Consider the following 18,540-nt stretch of genomic DNA (forward strand, 5'->3'; position numbering starts at 1 on the left):
CATTAGAATTGTTGTGTTCTATTTTGTTCTAGAAGTATCAAAAACTTACAAAAATAATGGGCTAGATCATAAAGACCCCTTTGTAGCCTTAAAAAAAGACATTGGAGTGCTTGCCCAACAAGGTGAAGTCCTTTTGGTGGGTTATTTTAATGTTAGGACTACAAGTGAACAAGCTAGCATATTTTGTTGTAAAGAAGATTGCGGTCCTATTTGGCTCACTAAAGTAAGCAAGCATCAGTGGACAGGAGTCTTAGAAGACAACAATGGTTACAATAATTTTGGAGAGGAATTGCTTACTTTGTGTGGTTCTTTTGATCTAATTATTTGCAATGGTTTAGCTAGATGGGAAAAGTTATGTAATTTCACTTGCAATACTTATAGTGGGGCAAGCATTGTGGATTATGAAATTTTCTCTCATAGTTTGTGTGAGAGAATGGAAGAAGTTTTGATTGGTGAGCAACTTTGGGATTTAAAATCTGACCATAGACCGATTTATTTAATTTTTCTTGGGCAGAAAAGTAGCAGCATAGGGTGAATTCTTAGTGTCTTTGGCAATCACCTTCAAAGGTAAAAATTCTTTCGACTCAAAAATATTGTAATTCCTTCAAGACAATGCTTGTGAGACTTTTTAAGAAGGCGAAAAATTTGTCTCATGGCCTCCATAGTCACATGTTAACAAATTTAATTCATAAGGCACTTGTAGAGTGTAAAAGAGCAAAAAATAAGAAATCTAACACAAATTGATTTCCGCTCAATGCTTGGATTGATGAATAATGTAAGATGGCAAGGAAATTTATGAAAGATTCAAAAAATACAAAATTAGATAGTAAAGCATACAAGCAAATTTTATGAAGGAAAAAGTTGATTGCATGATCACAAGGAGGGAGCAGCTAATTTTCCTTGGTAAAAATAATCCCGTTATTTTGGAAGCAACTTCAACCAAGAAAGAAACAAACTAAAAATAATATTGCAGCCACTCAATGGTTTGATTATGCAAGGCAACTTAATGAGCAAGATCCCAAGGTTGTTCCTCCACCCTTGGTCAATATTGTTGCAAACCTTTTCACCATGCAAGAGATAGACATGGGTTTTAAGAAATCAAGCACTGGAAAAGTAAAGAACTTGTGCAAGCTTCAAGCGAAGTATTTAAAGTGGGTTGTGAAAATTCTCGCACCACACATTATTACAATATTTGACAACATCATGCAATGTGGGTTTCCTAGAGATCAGACAACTAGACTTGCAATTCCTATTTTCAAGAGTGGAGATGTTAACAATACATCCAATTACAAGACCATAATGATAAATCATCTTCTTGCAAAATTATTTGGCTGCATGATAGATAATAGAAGTAGATTATGGGTAGAAGAAAAAGATAAACATGCAAAGGGGCAAGCTAGTTTCAAACCTACACAATACAGAGTTGATCATGGTATTACTTTGAGGCACATCATTGAGAAGGTTTGGGAGAAAAAGGAAGAAGCCTTTTGTTGCCTTGTTGATTTCAAAAAGGCTTTTGACATGGTCCATAGGGATAAACTTTACCATAGAATGAAAGAACTTGGGATTCCTTTGCACCTTAGAGTGTTGTCCATAGGCTTTATGAGGAAGTTAAAGTCAAAATAAGAACCTTAGATAGCATTTCAATGAGTTTTAGGAGTGATATTAGGATCAAGCAAGGGCGACCTCTATCCTCTCAACCCTCTTTGGCCTATATATTGACAAGCTAGAAGAGTGGTTAAATTTGCAAGATGGTGATGGTATCCGCTTGGGTGAATTTGTGATTGAGCTTCTTCTTTATGCAGATGACCTCATTTGGATTGCTAAATTGACTCATCCTTGATAAACTTTGCAAAGTGGTGGGGAAACAAGTCAATATAAGCAAGAGAAAAGTCAAGGTTTTCTCTAACAAAAGAAAAAAAAAACTAGCATAAGTTCTACTTTGAAGGAAGTATCCATGAAGAAGTTACAGATTACAAATATCTCAAGATTGAATAGTGAAAATTTGAGTTGTGAATGTTGTAGAAAGAAGAGAACTTTGGGAGGGTGGAAGGCATTCTATGCTCTTCAAAATAGATGTAGAGAGGCCGAGTTGTGGGATTAGAAAACTACCCAAACACTTTTGGGGCTTTTAGTGCTTCTAGTTGTACTTTATGGATGTGAATTCTAGGCTAGCAGCACTTCATATTCACAATGGAAGCAAAATGAGAAAATTCAGAAATGTTTGATCACAAGCAAGTTCAAAATTAAAAGCACGGTTCCTTGTGATATCATATTGGTTGAAACTGGGGTTGCTCCCATTGAATTTATTGCTATGGTGTGTCTCTTATGCTATCTAAAAATAATTGAGCAAATGAAAGAAGGTAGATGGACTAATCTTATTTTTAGGGACATATTGTTCAAAAGAAATAAGACTAGGATGTAGCAAAACAAAATATGGATGAGTAAGTGGAATATTTTTTTAATATGTGTTCCACAACTAGTAAGGCAATAAAGGCTTTTGTGATGGAAAAGTTCCACAAGAATGTTTAAAGTAAACGGATAAGGAGAAAGAAGAATTATTATATCAATGAGTTCAATCCCACTTTTGAGCATCATCAAAAAAGTGTAAATAGGGGTTGATATTATGTGGAGAGCTAAAATTCTCATTGCTCAATTAAGAACTAACTCTTATCAACTCTGTTGTGAAACCAAACGTTGGAAAAGACCAAAAGAAGTTTGGGAAGAAAGAGTGAGTATTTTGTTCACTTCTCTACATTTGCATATAAAGAATTAGAACAGGTTAATTAGAAGAATGTCAATGCAGATATAGAGATGAAGATTATACACTTATAAAGAAGAAATAAATGCAGAACTATAGCAGACTTATGAGGTATATGTGATCATGCAATTAAATTTATGTTATGGTTAATAAAAGGAGGTAAGTTGGAAATGAAATATTAATTGCATTTGAGAAAGTATACAAAGAAAATTTACAAGAAGGTTGAGCAGATTTAAGAAGCTTGTCAATGATTTATGAAAATATTTATGGAAGATTATAAGTAGATCTATGAGAATATGTGAGTATATTTATGAAATATTATAAGAGAACATTTAAGGGTAGAATTTGAGGATACGCTACAACATACTTATGGCAGCATATGAAGGATTATTTGTGAAGGGCAGAACTAAGAAGACCCTACAACAAATATATATATCAAATACATGAGCAACTTTATGATATTCTTTTGATCTCATTTTTTTAAGACATTGAATGAACTTATCCATGACTTGTGAAAGAGTATTTTGAAGACATAAACAAGGGTATTGTAATGTCCCCTTCCTAACTAGTTGAGTTGTGGACTATTAGTCTATTCAGTTTGGTTCTCGTAGTCTAATGAGTCAAGGTTAGGAAACTTTGGAGGCAGTTTGTCCAACAATTTGGCAATATTTGATGTTTGATTGAGCTCCCACCATTATTATGAGCATAATACCCTTTTCTGGAGTGATTTTCGGTTAGCCCTCCAATACTTACTATTTTTAGTAAGTTAGTTTCGAGCACCGACTAAGCCAGCTAGCAGAATTACTATTTTTAGTATTGTCAATGGATTTAATTTTGATGATTATCTCAACATTTTATAAAGACCAGTGGTTTTAAATAAAATAGTGATAAGTTATTCATTAATAAATTTAAATTAAAGATTTAATATAATTATTATTTTAATTTATTTAATAAAGGGACTATAGGGCCAGTTATAAATGAAAGATAATTTATTTTAAATAAATGAGACCTTTTTATATATGGATGCTACATTGGAAGATTAAAAAGTGACTTTTATTAAATTAAAAGCGCAAAGTGAAGAGGGTCATTTTCCTGATAAAGCTATAAAAATAGTTATGTGGAGCTCATTTCTCATGTTGATGTTGGATATTTGATATTATTTGTTCATTTGGAGGAGATTGTTCTTCTCACGTTTGTGAGGACGAAAAACCCTTGCAACAACATTCTTTGTGTTGTTGAAAGACACAATCTAGAGGATTACTTAGTGTTATCACTTAGGAAACACACTAGAGCTTTGATGGTAATTCATTTTATGCATCTTCTCAATTTAAAATTGCACATTTTGTAGCCTTATTTTTAGTTCGCATATTGAGGAGTGTGAGGAGAGTTGGAGCTATCATTACCTTGATTTATGGTGATCGTATCGTTGTCATTGATGTCTGCACATGTGTAGAGGGACATCGGTTTTTAAGTGACTTCATCCGCTAGGGTTTGAAGATTGTATCTTCTTGTTTTGGCTCGCCCAAGTCTGGAGAACATAGAAATAAGTTCAATTGAGCCAATGAAGGTGAACTTAGGTATGGAATCCATTTTTAGTGAGCTAGATTACGTATTTAATGAACAACGCCAACTTTTTTATTGTTGTATTTTGTGGTTATGTGATGAGGAGGCAAAGACCTGAAGGAGGTAACCTTGAACCCGCCAATCTCTAAGGCATACAAACTCAACCAGTAATCCCTAATTTCAGGGATCCTTACACAACCCCAAGTTAAGAAATGGTTCAATGACACCAAACAACACCTTGGAAAACCCAAAGGCTCCCCTATGTCCACTTACAGACAACTAGCACATCTCAAGTTCTTGTGTGACTACCCAGACCCTTGCATCAATTTTGACTCACTTGCCCACAACCTGAACCGGTTGCTATTAGGCCTCCATTTGAAGGAATCGGGTGATAACTTTTGACACCTTGAGGATCTAGGCAAAAAAATTATATTTTTAGATACCCTTTTGGGAGTTCTCAACAATATCTCAGTTTTCGGTACCGAACCAACTTGTAGATGTTCCAACCAGTACTGCATTAACAGACCTAATAGGGTTATTAGACCTATTTGACTGAACGCCTTCCACAAACTGGTTTGGTTCTCCTAATGGGTGATCCTCACTGACCATGAAATTTTATGTAAACCTCCAAAGTACTCCTCTACCACATTCAAACCCTTTTCCAGTGCTCTAATTCTCACGCACTGCACTCATCAAACCGGTATGTCACATAGAGATGTCAGAGAAGGGTTAGTTCTCCATCCTCTTCGCCATGTTGTAACCTCTTAATGGCTTTTGTAACTGACATATGATATAGTGGCTTGTCATCTCCTATAACAGAAGAGTGTTCAGTTAAGGATTGATAAGACAAAACCCATTATTGTAGTCAAACCCTAGGGGTTTAAGGGTTTTAGGCTACCTGGTAGAAATTTGCTTGTAGAATGGGGCAGCGATCACTTCAATACTTCACACTGAAAGCAAAAAAAAGGGAACACGATCTAGTTACAGGAACTATGCCATGAGCATTCTTGCCAATCCACCTTCAGTATGCAATCAACATAAATTAGACAGTTTTTCTGAGTTTCCAACAGTTCTTGATGCTTCAATTTCTTTCCAAATCAACCAACCAACATACATCCTTCGGTGTTTGGGGCCCTTAAAGGTATCTCCCAAATTACCACAACTTCCTCCATCTATTTTTCAAACTGACTAATCGTTGGAGAATCACGACTTACAAAAAGTGCAAAATTGTCATGACAACAAATTGACAATATGACAACTTTTGCATAATTCAACCAACTTAGACTCTAGACTATCATAGTCCCCCAAAATGATTAAATTTGATTCTAAAACATCAAAAACTACTCAAATAGACTTGTGGTCACTTGATCCCTCAATTTAGACCATTTTGACCCTTATTGACTCAATTTGCTCTACCAGACCCTAGATGACAATTTGACCCAAACATGGACAGACTTGTCATACTCCTAGGACATTGAATTACAAAAAAGGACCCATAGGGTCTTATTGCATTCCTTCTAGGCTAATAGAAAATCATCTTTTTCTTGGTTCATGCCTTCATAGGTAGGTGCTCCTGCACCATTATGTTAGAATTAGAGGTGTAATGTCATTTAATGATTTGGCTTGCTCATAATTTTTGAGAAATTTTGTATATTCAACTCAAAATATAAATTTGAAAATTTGAACTCTTGTATTTCTAAATAATGTTACTTTTCTAAGTTATTAGTTAGTTACAAATATTTCTATTATCTACACTTTATTTGTCATTTCAAAGCTACTGTAAATACTTCCAACAAATGAAAAAAAAAAGCAAAACATGGCAACATATTACAATAGTATAATAACAGTGTATATTGCCATCATGGAGGGTACAATATGACAAAACAATGATATGTCAAGTTGGGAACAATCATCATATTCATTGCATTATCGCAGAAACACGTTTGCTCTGAATTTAATTGCATAGGAATATAGGGTTTTAGAGAGACGATATAAAAAATATGGGTGACATGAATGCTAGAGATCCAGGAGAGGAAAGATTTCTAAATTTGTTGGATGTCTTGGTTAGAGGGCACCAAGCTACAAAACAAAGAGCACAATTCATGATGACGGATACAAGGTGACTAATGAGTTGATCATATATAAGGATAGAATTTATTTGTTGCCTTCATCATTGCTTAAAGTGAAGATAATGAGGACTCTCCATGATGAACCTATGGTTGGTCACCCAAATTCTTTAAGACCTGCAGGCACATCTGAGAGAGGTTTACTTGGAAAGGGGTTAAAAATGAAGTCCTCAAGTATGTCAAAGAGCATCTCACTTGCCTACAGTATAAGAATGAGCATGCTTATCCAATTGGTTTACTTCAGCGTTTACCCATTCCTAATTAGAAATGGGAATCTATCTCCATGGATATTATCACAAGATTAACTAAGGTACAAGGCAACTATTGTATTTATGCGTTGATTGAAAGGTTAACCAAATTTGCACACTTATTTTCTATTTCAGCAACTTATACAGTAGTAGAGATAGCTGATTTATTTTTCAGGGAGATTTTTAGATTGAATGGGATGCCCCAGAGTATGGTGAATGATAGGGACAACAAGTTCTTAAGTATCTTTTGGCAGGAGCTCTTCAGATTGAGTGGGAATTAGCTCACTCCTAGTATGAGCTACCACTTGTAGATTGATAGACAAAAAGAGATAGTAAATAAATGGGTGGAAGGGTACTATGTTTTTGGACAATAGAGAGCTTGGATTAAGTGGTTGCACCTTGGTAAGTATTAATGTAGTCACACAAATCTGTCCAGCTTAGTTAAATAAATATTCGATATTTATTTGATTAAAAATCCACTAGCCATCAATTAATTAAATTAATATTTAATTAATTCATCTCCAAACATTCTTCTATTAATTAAATAAATTATTCAATTTATTTTAATTAATTCATTAAATCAAATTCCAATCAATTAAATAAATAAAATCTATTTATTTAATTAAATCCCCCTGTTCCTCTTTTAAATAAATTAAATAAAAATATTTATTTAAATCATTATGCCCCCCCCCTTGCATTTTCCTACAAATGCAACTTGCACACATTTATTGGAATAAATGAATTTTTATTTTAATAAAATCCTATTTTCCCTCACCCACCAAATCCACTTGCAAAAATCTAATCCCCTTCTAGATTCTTCTAACCCCTTCCTAATTAGCCTAATCCATCCCTTAATTATTGTCACATTCCTAAGCAAAATGGAGTCACTTCTCAAAGACTTCAAAGTCTTTGAAAAGCATTTAATGCTTTGTGTGTTCAACAAATTAACCCCCAAAGTCTTCCAAGACCACTAATGGCTCTTACATGACCATTTATGGCTCTTACATAACCATTTATGGTTATTTCAAACTTGTCTCCCCAAACATTTATTGTCTTGACCATATTCATCCATTTCACATTTGCACAAGAGTTTATCCATTGAATAAAGAGTTTATTCATTCAACCAACCTTGACTTTAACTCCCATGGTCATATCAGGCATTTAATGCTTATTCCCTCCCCTCTCAACCTATCTCACATTGACACTTGTCATCCTAGGATTGGGTTGAAAGCCCTCACATGGATTTGAAATCATTCAATCCTGACCCTTGTTGAGATTGCTCAATCTCAACCATCCATTGCTCCATTTTTCCTATAAATAGAGCCCATTTCTTCATAATCCAAATCCTGAAAACTTGTATGCATTTAAGCTATAGGCATTTTAAGAGAGCATTTTTAGCATAATTAACTAATATCTTGTCTTTTTGATAAAATCAATCATTTTTAGCATCAATAGCATAGTATTAGCTTTTCATTTCACATTTGAAGCACAATACTACAATCTCAATCCTCCATAAGCATCCATAGTGCAAAAAGCTGCTGAGAGCTACACTATTTTGGAACTTGGAAAGGAGAGGAACAAGGGAGAAAGAGCTAAGAGCATGTTAGGAGGTATTTGGAGATGCCTCATCATATTTGCTTCTTTAGTTAGATATGCTTTCATGTTTTTAGTGTCTCTCTTGGTATGCCTATTTAGATTAGTTCTTTGATTGACTAACACTAACAATTTCTTGTCTTGTGTGTGTTTGTTTCTCTTAGACTAACCTTGTCCATTTTGCAGGGCATCAATTACTATAATACCACCTATCATATTTCTATTGGGATGACACCATTCATGGCTTTATATGGATATGGATAACAAAGTGCCTTAGGAAAAGAACTTATTATAGGAGAGTATAGACATCATGAAGTCACTAAAGGAAAATTGCAACAAGCACAAAATCAATAGTAGTATATTGATTATCATCGGATCGAGTGGAGTTTTGAGGTTGGGGAGATGGTTTATCTAAGATTGTAATCATATAAGCAGTCCAGTTTCAAGAAGATTGGAGAAGAGAAGCTCATGCCCAGATTTTGTGGTCCATTCAGAGTATCTTGATGAGTTGAAGAACATGCCTATGAGCTTGAGTTACCAACTAGTAGTAGGGTTCATAATGTGTTTCATGTATCTAGGCTCAAGGAGGTACTCAAGTCACGATGTGGTTCCCTCATCTAAGTTGCCACAATTGGATGATGAGGGGAAGTTGATATTGATTCTAGAGACCATCATTGACACCAGAGAGTGGACTCGTCGGAGGAGGGTCATCAAAGAATTTTTGGTCAAATAGAATAAGTTGCCTATGGAGGGTGCAACGTGATAAACTGAGCAAATTTTGCAACATATTGAGTTGAGATTGCTTGAGGACACGCATATTTGGGAAGGGTGGAAGATAATGTCCCCTTCCTAACAAGTTGAGTTGGTGGACCGTTAGCCTATTCAATTTGATTATTGTATGTTAATGAGTTAGGGTTAGGGGACTTTGGAGGTAATTTGTCCAACAATTTGACAATATTTGATGTTTAGTTGAGCTCCCACCATTATTATGAGCATAATGCCCTTTTTTAAAGTGATTTAGGGTTAGTCCTTCAATACTTACTATTTTTAGTAAGTTAGTTTCGAACACCAACTACGCTAATTGAAAGGGTTACTAAATTTAGTATTGTCAATGGATTCAATTTTGATTATTATCTCAACATTTTATATAGTTCAATGGTTTTAAATAAAATAACAATAAGTTGTTAATTAATAGTTAAATTAAAGATTTAATTTTATCATTATTTTAATTTATTTAATAAAGGGACTATAGGGGCCAATTATAAAGTGGAAGATGGTTTATTTTAAATGAATGGGACCTTTTTATATTTGGACTACATTGGAAGATTAAACAGTGACTTTTATTAAATTAAAACCAGAAAGTGAAGAGGGTCAATTTTCTAGGGAGAGCTATAAAAGCAGTTTTGTAGAGCTCATTTTGTTGGCATTTGACTGAACCGGTAAAGATTGTTGTTGTTATGCAACCAATATATGATTAGTTAGTGACTCTTAACTGGGTGACTCTTAACCGGGTCTACTTCTAATAGGGCATAGTTGTAAGACCTTAACCGATCAAGATTTCTATTTTGCATATAGTGAATCTTGTGGCTTCTAACTCCCACGGTGCTTTTTCCTTTTTGGGTTTTCCACGTATAATCTCTTGTGTTATGTGGAATTTATTTTATTGGGAATTTTCTTATATGGTGATATTTCTCATATGCTTGATAAGTTTTAAGTTGTTAAAGTTGGTGATCAGATTTATATTGTTTTTGCTTGCACTGATTCACCCCCCCCCCCCTCTCAGTTCCTTATAAGTTCATCAATTGGTGTAAGAGCCAACCTTCTTTGAGGCCTAACCGCTTGAGAAGGATTCCTAAGGCAGACATGGGGGACATGAGTTATAGAGAGATGGCTCTTAAACTTACTGAAGTTGAGGATGCCCTAGAAACGTTGAGAGGTAAGTATAAAACTTCACTTGCTAAAAGGAAAGAGCTTGTTGAACAACTGTTGAAAGTTAATGAAAGCAGCTCTTCCGATGGAGAAAACATAGATGCATTAGTTGAGGAAGTGGAGAAACTAAATGGTGAGAAAACTAACTTGAGGAGAGATCTTGAAGCCCTTACAATCTGGATGAGTCAAGAACTTGAAGCAAGGAGGGCAGCTGAAGACAAGATCAAAGAGAAAGATCATGAGATCTTTAAGATAAATCAGGAAAATGGCACTCTATATGCACACTGGCATGAGGATTAAGAAGAAAAAGAAGAAATCAAAGCAGATCTTGATATGGCAATGTCTCTTAGAGAGACTCGTAAGAAGCAGAATGAAGATCTTACTAAAGAGCTTGTAGAAGCTAATGAGAAGCTTGAAAAATTCAACAAGAGTTATACCATGTTGGATGAACAGATCCAATCTCAGAGGATGAATGGTGATACATCTAGGTTAGGATATAATACATTTGAGAAAGGAGAACCTTCTGGTACTAGGGTCAACATGCATGAAGGTAAACCTGCTCCTAAGGCTCAAAAAACCACTGGTAAGAAATCTTTTAAATCTATTTTGTTTCAATTGCCATAAGCCAGGACATACTACTAATGTCTATAGAAGCAGATCTAATGTTGATACTGGTTATACACCTAATACTAATCAGAGATATATGCCTAGAAGATTTGAAGGTTATTGTTACACATGCAACGTGTATGGGCATAGATCTATTGAATGCAGGTATGGAGCAAACAATCCTACACCTCACATGAATCAGAGGTCTGTTGATGATTGGAAAAGGAATTTCAATGACCAGAGAAGTCCAAATTGGCAAAGACCCTATGCTAACTGATCTAGTCCCTATGAGATGGAGAAGAGAATGAATGTGGTATGCACTATCTATAATAAATTTGGTCATGTGGCTATGAACTGTAGAAGAAGGACTGGCACAAGCAATGTTGGACCTTGGAGAGCTTCTGGTATGGCTTGCTATCATTGCTATAAACTAGGACATATGGCAAAGTTCTGCAGAGCTAAAGTAAACAAACCGACGAATCAATCAGGTGACCAGAAAGGGAAGATGAAATTTGATGTGGAGGAGACCAGAGAAGAAATGAATAGAATCTGGAAAAATAAGGATGATGAGGTAACTGAAGAAAAATCATTAGAGGATCTTATTTCTTCACCTAGTGTGGAGAACCCTTCACCAACAAACTAAGTTGTTTACACAGCTTAGGGGGAACTTAATGTTAGATCTATTTATGAAAGCTTTGAAGGACCATGAGATATGTGAAATTTGCATACTTAGATGTTATATGATGTTAAGAAGTGATTTTGTGATCAAACCGGTAGGTTTGATGTATTATGTGAACCGGTATTGTGTTTTAAGACATTTTAGGGTTTTACCGGTAAAGGCATTTAATGTGGTAGATAATGGGCAAATAAAAGGAACTTTTTGAATCTAATTTGTCACATTGCATTTGTATGAGCATTTGGAGAGCGAATAGAGAACAGTAGAATTTGTGTTTGCAGCATCTAACCTATTTGACAAAGATTGAAGTGTTTTGGTGTGATCTGTGATCGACAATCGGTTAAGCAAACTTCGTCGGTGTCCGAAACCCTAGTGCAGAAGCGGGAAAAGGTATTTTTCAAAAATCTAGTTATCTATTTCTGAAGATTGATTTGTTGAAGATGGATACACCACATCTAGTTGATGCTACCGATAGGCCACGACTTGAATTCAAACAACATCCATTTAAGTCTGAAGAAACTTATCCCGTCGGAGCCCTATCTAGAGTACCCCGCGATGTATTACATGTTGAAGATGTTAGATCATTTTTGTCATAACCCTCCTTTATCACTTTTGATTTGATACTATTACTATTATATCTTTTTGTGCTTGAGCTATTGAATATGGTTGAATAATTATTATAAAAGGTTAAATAATGGACCTGCATTCACACTTGGAGAATATAATTTAATTAGGTATTATTTAATTTCTCATTTTCAAATAGGCACATGTTGTAGGAGAAATTAAAAACTTCTAGAGGAATCTTCAATCTTTAATTTCCTTGCATGTAACTTCCCCCACTAAGTTATTAATCAATTTTGCATGGAACCAATATTGGAAAATAATCTCATTTTCAATTATTTTCCCTAGATAGTGGAATCGAGGTTTTTTTTCTATATAATGTATGCAAGCTTTCGAAAAAGGAGTTCATGGTTTTTATTGTGAAGAAATTGTTCTTAAGTTTTTCATTTGATAGAAGTAGGATTTCTTTTGTAGTTTCAATCTTTTGGTAGGATTGTTAAGTTGGTTCTTGAGGATTTTCATCAAGTTGCAAGGAAGATTTAGAAAGGATAGCTAGAAGGTTGGAGAGGATTCAACATCAAGCTTCAACGATCCAGGTTCTCCTCTCTCTACATTTTCTTATACGAGTAAAAATTTATATTTTTCAAAAAAAAATAGTTTGTATCCATCTCTTGATTATTCATTTATAAAAGAAATTTGCTCAACTTAATTTGTTAGGAGGAATAATCAGATTTTTAGAGGGAAAAAAAAGAGAGAAAGAAAACAAAAATCCAGATCCTTGCTTTTGCTTTCTTGTAAATCTAGATAAAAATCTTGTCAAAAGTTTAAATTTTCTTGCTCTATGATTCCTTTTTTTTTTTTCTAGGACCCATTTGATTGTTTTACCTTCAATAAGTGAATAATTGTTTGTTATGAGGAAACCCCTCTTTCTCAAGTTTAAGTCCATCATATTAATCTTTGAGTGTGAGTACATTTGTGAACATAATTTCCTTTCCATGTCAATGAATTTTTTTGTGAATACATTTTCATATCTCTTGCAAATATAACTGTTTTATTTCTTTTCTTTTCTTTTTATGGAACAAACTCATGAGATTATTTCTCTGTTCTAATTATTTTATTTTCTTCTTCTGGGAACAAATTGTAAAAAAAAAAATATTACCATATTACTTCTCTCTAAATAATACTTTTCACATTGTTCAACTGGAGATAATTTTACCATATTATTTCCCTGCGAACAATACCTTTCCTTTGAGAGTATGAAATTCTTCATTAAAAAAAACATCTATGATAAAAATTTACTCCACTTGTTCTTCTATATAATTGTTACCTGTGAGTATTTGTTCATTACATTATTTGTTCATTAAAATCTCTCTCTAAAAACTAATTTGGCATCAATGTTTATTTATTTATTTATTTAAGTCTCTTGTGCAGTTGATTTTATATTTCCAAGTCTCTCTGTGAAAACTATTTTGTTATCTATGATTATATTATTTATTTATCTACAATCTGGGAAAAATTAAATTCGTTATTCATATTGTTTATTTATTAAAGTCTTTCAATGAATATTAATAAAAAACATATATATATATATATATATATATATTATAAGAATATGTTAATAATTGATATGTTAATAATTGAAATACATTATAAATCTTAATTGGAATTAACATTAGTAAATTAGTTTTACATGTTAATTGTATGGTATTTATTCTTAGTTGGAATTATCACTAGTAAATTATCTTTACAAGCTAATTTATATGGTAATTGTTTTAATGCATTAGTAAATTATCAAAGTTAATTGGAATTAATTCATTGTAATTTTAACATTTAAAAAAAAAAAAAAACAATTGATTTGTATAGGTAGTTGAACTTGAATGTAAATTGTATTGATTATTATAATATTCGATTTGCTAACACGAAGTGACACCTTTGGTTGGTTGCTAGACAATGTACACCTTTTATACATTTAATCGCTCCATACAATTACACATTAGAGCCATTATTACCTCACTAGTTGTGTTATTACATTTTACGAGAATTAGATCTAGATGATAACTCTCTCTTTTGAATATTAACCTAGATGATAACTCTCTCTTTTGAATATTAACCACCTAGTAGTATTAAGTTGTTACGTTTAAGTAAATCTCTTTCCTTTATATGTAGAATTAAATTCATGAGTTATTTTCTTTTAATTATTTAATTCTTGCAAAATAGTCTCAACTTTAAATTACTCTAAAGTGATGTTTATTTTAATCTTCCAAAGTATAATAGTTGGACCTCTTTTAAAAAATCTAAACAAGAGGAGTTGGAAACAAAAAACTTAGCAGCGTTCGATATATATGGTGTCTCTGGGTCACGCTTACGGGTAATGTCATCGTGTTGAACTACTGCACCGAATGCCTAATAAAGTTGCATCAACGGCGTATGTGGCATTGTCACTATAAATCGTCAGGGAGTAATAAGGGACACTCGGAAGTTAAAATCCAGGGGATGGGAAATCCCCCTTAGATCGACAACCTAATAAGATCATCTTTAAATGAATTTACATTCGCTAGATAAACTTTAGTAAACCCCTTAGAATTGATTGAGTGAGATGCCTTTAAAGCTTGGCTTAATCTTGAAGGATGTTTGACGATTGATAATTGGGTCAAGGGTGATGCTTATGATAGGTATTAGGACCTAGTTGTTTTAGGCCACAAGCAATAGGCCACCTTGAGCCTTTCTTAAAAGCTACCATCGTGGGTAGCAACCGCAGAGAAACTGTTTGGGACATTGACCCTAGAAAGGGTTGCGTACCCACAAAAAAGTTTACATTAAACCATAGATTGGAAATAGAACTACATACTATACGCCTTGATCCCGTGCCGAAACGGGTATGTAGGCAATCTAGGGACGGAGTTGTCCCTAGTACTCAGGCGTTCGGGGATGGGGTATAGGATTTGGTAAGAAGGATTGCGAAGACTCCTAGTTGAAAGATAAGTGTAATAAAAAAAAAGTAATTCAACGCATACTCGGAAGGAATCACATATGGATTCGTTTGACTTCCCGATGCTTTAGGCCAAATTCTGAGGCGGAATTCAAGCTTGCAATATATTATTTTACTTGTTCCTAAGGACGACGACCTCGGTGCACACCTATTAAAGGAGTGTAGTTCTTAGTGAGTGACTCAGGACCCAGATGGTCTTGATGAGTCTAAGTCTCTAGCTAGAGCACCTCCTATCCCAAGTTGGATAGATGCCTACCCCGTTTTGGTAGATGCCTATCTCGTATTGGATAGATGAAACCTCATGTCCCATATAGACAGATGCCTAACCCATATGGTTAGATGCTCATCCTGGATGGATGAATGCCTAATCCAATTGGATAGATGCCCAGAGTATGCGATTGAATCAAACACAAATGATTAAATAAATAAATCAAAAAAAAAATGGTCAGAATTTATTGGGTTAAGTAAATCGGGTTATTACAATTTTACCATTGCAAAGTGAAAGATTTGGGTATGGTTGCTATTTTTTATCAATATATAGCACTATGTGATGAAAATGGTATGTTGAAGGAACAATAAAAGAAGGTTACCGACAAAGGGTTTCATCATGCACTTAATTTCATTGATGATTTTGTGGATGAACATGTTAGATATGTGTTTAATATGATACATGATCATCTTATGTGGCTTGACTAACCACATAAAATCTCTAAGGAAGTTATTCACGCAGTCACCGGACTTTGTGCAACCGGTGAGGTACCTTTACTGAGATCCGTTCCAAAGAATGACATAGAAAAGCTAACAGGATCCAAATGGGATGGCAGAGCTATGACAATGAACAATATCAGTGATCTGGTAGTGAAATATGCATCAATGGTGATTGGATACAGAGTATACTACTCCAGCAGGATGAACAGTGTATCGGTAGCTGCTATTCATACTGCTTACTGGATGATCATTGAGGATGTTGATTATGATCTATCTAAAGCATTGAGAAGTCAATTGATGTTGAACCTGGAGGCTATTAAGAAGGACAAAAGATTGAGGTTCAAATTTGGTCAACTCATTCTTGGTCTATTCTTTTACTTTCAAAATTCTTAATGAAGAATAGCATTAGGATGCTAGGTAATGATTTTGATAAGATTGCATGGGGATACTTCAAAGATTTTCAGAAGAAAATGCATACAAGCGAAAGTATACCGACAAAGGTAGTTAACCGGTATGAGAAAACAATTTGTTTTATGGTGGACACAGATACTTGTATGATGGAAGTTGTAGAACCCTGGACTACTTGGGTTATGCCCATGGGGTATGAAGTTGATAAAGATCTATTGATTGCATATGTTGACCATCTACTTGGTCAACTGGTTGATATCACAGCAGAAAGGTATGGCACTTACAAGGAAAAATCAAGTACAGTGGAATTTGTTTTATTGGGCATTTGCTTATGTGGTGAAATTTCTCATATGCTTGATAAGTTTTAAGTTGTTAAAGTTGGTGATCAGATTTATATTGATTTTGCTTGCACTTATTCACCCGAGGTAGTTAACCGGTATGAGAAAACAATTTGTTTTATGGTGGACACGGATACTTGTATGATGGAAGTTGTAGAACCCCAGAATACTTGGGTTATGGCCATGGGGTATGAAGTTGATAAAGATCTATTGATTGCATATGTTGACCATCTACTTAGTCAACCGGTTGATATCACAACAGAAAGGTCTAGCACTTACAAGGAAAAATCAAGTACAGTGGAATTTGTTTTATTGGGCATTTGCTTATGTGGTGATATTTCTCATATGCTTGATAAGTTTTAAGTTGTTAAAGTTGGTGATCAGATTTATATTGATTTTGCTTGCACTGATTCACCCCCGCCCCCTTCCCCCCCCCCCCTCGGTGCCTTATTAGTTCATCACATTTCTCATGTTGAGGTTGGATATTTGATATTGATTGTGCTTCTGGGGGAGATTGTTCTTCTCAAGATTGTGAGGACGAAAATTCTTGCAAGCAACATTCTCCACGTTGAAAGACACAATCTGAAGGATTACTTAGTGTGTTCACTCAGGAAACACACTAGAGCTTTCATGGTGATTCATTTTATGTTGGTAAATTGAGGAGTGTGAGGAGGGTTGGAGTTGTTATTACCTTGCTTTGTGTTGGCCATACCATTACCATTGTCGGTCGTACATGTGTAGAGGGACCTTGGGTTTCCAATCACTTCATCAACTAGGGTTTGGAGAGTTTATCTTATTGTTTTGGAATACCCAAGTCTAGAGAACACATAGATAACTTTAGTTGAGCCAATGAAGGTGAACTTAGGGTGTGGCATTCATTTTCAATGAGTCAAATTGCATATTTTATTAACAACGCTAGTTATTTTATTGCTGCATTTTGTGGGTATGATAGAATAGATATCTAATGTCATTTAATGATCTAGATTGCTCAGAGTTTTGAGAAGTTTTGTACAACTCGAAATATAATTTAAAATTTTCAAATCTTTGTATTTTCGAATAATGTCACTTTTATAAGTTACTAGTTAATTGCAATATTTTTTTGTTTGCGCTTTATTTGTCATTTCAAAACTATTGCAAACACTTCCAAAATACAGAAAACAGAAAACAGAAAATTAAAAAAATTAAAAATAAAAAAGGCAAAACATGGCATTATATCATACGTATGAGCAGATTTGTGGAGGCAATTTGAAGAGGAAGTTTGCCTACATTTATCATATTGTATTTTAAAGATTGGATCCTTCTATTCCAAGAGATCGGTAGGTTGGTACCTACAAAATTTGTAAAAAGAAGATTTATAAAAGCAATATTTTGTCATGGTTTTCTTTCACAAAGGTTTCTACATAAATACCATGTGTTATTGTGTTCTCATGTGCATAATTATTGATGTTGGGTTAATGATGTTATTGTGATTGATAAAGCTTTAAATTGATAAAAGTTGCATTCTACTAATTTACTCCCCATGCCCCCTTGCCCCACCCTCGTGCCTCCTCTCAGCATAATCCTATCCTCTTCAAAATGAGGAAGTGATCCACATCAAAGATTCTCCTAGCAAACACTTTGCTAGTTCTTTGTCCCACACCCCTTTTGACTACAAGAGTAACACAAAGAAGGAACAGCAAAATACCTATTTTCACAATATAGATCTTATTTGCCCATCATCTAGCACTACTACAAAAGGTTGCCACTATGTCAGTTGTCTCCCCTAGATGATACCCACTCCTATTCAACAATTCTTTGTCTCTTGCCACCTTGTCACACCATCTCCCCTCTACTTTTTCTTCCATATGTGTAAGTAATAACTTTGCTCCAAACACTTCTCCTTCTCCCCCATTCTCCTAGCCCCCACCTAGAGTGTTCACATTGTCTCCATAATAGAGATGCTTTAAACTTGCAAATTCAGAAAATGATGTGAATAAAAAGGTCGACTAAGAATTGATCAACAACACTTTCGAGGCTTGAGTAAAAATGTCTTGA

This window comes from Cryptomeria japonica, chromosome 3 (assembly GCF_030272615.1).
Source record: "Cryptomeria japonica chromosome 3, Sugi_1.0, whole genome shotgun sequence".
Classification (NCBI taxonomy): domain Eukaryota; kingdom Viridiplantae; phylum Streptophyta; class Pinopsida; order Cupressales; family Cupressaceae; genus Cryptomeria; species Cryptomeria japonica.